Consider the following 1,814-nt stretch of genomic DNA (forward strand, 5'->3'; position numbering starts at 1 on the left):
GCTCCTTGGAGGCCAGGATGGCTAAGTTTCGTCTCTCCTACTTTGGACATATTGTCCAGAGGAAACAATCATTGGAGAAGGATGTCATGCTGGGTAAGGTGGAGGGTCGGAGGAAAAGAGGAAGACCCCCAATGAGATGGATCAGCCAGGTGGCATCATTGATGGACTCAAGTGTGGCAGCGGTAGTGAGGTTGGCCCAGGTCGGACATTGTTTTGTTCTGCTGTGCATGGGGTCGCTATGAGTCGGTTCTGACTCGATGGCACCTGACAACAACAACAACTTCTTGGATCCAGCAAAACACAGGACCACGTTCCAGACTGGCTCCAACCATCCACCACCGGCTGATTCCTCCCCAGTTGTTCCCACAGGGAAGGAAAGTTGGCCTCGGGAGGTTTTCTCTAAGGTGCCTAGAGAATGCCTCCTCTGGACCCCAGATATAAGGCCTCGGCAGGCCTTTCTTATGTATGTCTCAGGGGGCCACCATTTGAATAATACAGGGGATGCTCTGGTTGTTCTTTTGGCTCTCCCTCCTGTCTCTGACCTCGATGTTTCTCTCCTTGGGATGCCCTGTAGAGAAACATTGTGTGCCCCACCCACCCGCTTCTTACCTCTCCTTTTAATTTTGGGAACCCATATCTCAAAACAGAAAAGAAAGCACATTAAAAGTGTCTCTTGGTCAATTTGAAAAAAAAAGAAAAAATCATTTACAATCTGAAATTAAACCAAAACATCTCTTTATGCTTTGAAAATCTTATATTATGGAATTCTCAGAGATCTAGAGAAATTCCTCCAAAGGAACGGAAAGTGTTCCGAGTTCCTCTTTTTCTAAGCCTTTTCTATCAACCACCATAACACTCTTAAATGTGTATTTTCCTTACTTTTACATTTCCCATTCCGCACAGTTAGCCCTATCTAAATTCCACCCTCTGGCAAGGCCTCACAAAGGTCTCATCCCCCACGCAACTAGCCCATTCTAAACTCCACCCCCTCCCAAACCTGTCCTTGCTATTTAGCCAGGCTCTCTTTCATTTTTCTCCATCTCTCTTTCTCTCCAGCAGATTGCAAGAGATTGTAGATTCAGTCTAGGAGGATTGTGAGGGTCTGATTGGGGCACACCCCAACGAACTCTCAAAACTCCTGACCCTAGGATCTCTTTCTCCAACTGCTCATATGAGTAGTCTGCTTTTCTCCTCTCTTCTCTCTTTCTCTTTCTCCCTCTACAACTGACTATGAGGGATCCCGGACCCCAGGTGGTTCTCAAAACTCTTTTGCAGTTCCTTTCCCCAACCACTCACTTCCAGTAGTCTGTCTTTTCTTTGACAGGGTTCCAGATCTCAGAGGCCATTCTGCCAGATCTTTCCTCACCCAAAATCGGTCACAAATTCCTGAGTCTAGATATGTCAGCCCCCAGCACTCTCTCCTGAGGATCCCAGGAGATTCTGCCTCATCCCCTGATCCTCGGAGGATCACTTGGACTCCCCTGGCAGAGGTCACAAGAAAGCCCATAACCCTCCCCAGGTCATCCGGTCCGACAGGCGGACCTCTGGCAGTCTCCCTTCTCACCTGTGGGAAGGCAGACACCGCCTTCAGCAGGGACTCCATGACCCACCCAAAACGGGAGCTGGGACTTTGCAAACCACCCCCTCCCCTCTAGGCTATCTTCTGAATAACCTAAAGAAATTATATCTAATGGAAATCAATCAGAAAAATAATTAATTGATTTTTGCACTATAGCCTGGTTGCAATTAGTCAGTGGCCAGAAAACAGCACTTTTGACTTCCAAATTTTCAGAGACATTGACAACTTCTATAAA

Source organism: Chrysochloris asiatica, unplaced genomic scaffold (genome assembly GCF_000296735.1).
Source record: "Chrysochloris asiatica unplaced genomic scaffold, ChrAsi1.0 scaffold00744, whole genome shotgun sequence".
Classification (NCBI taxonomy): domain Eukaryota; kingdom Metazoa; phylum Chordata; class Mammalia; order Afrosoricida; family Chrysochloridae; genus Chrysochloris; species Chrysochloris asiatica.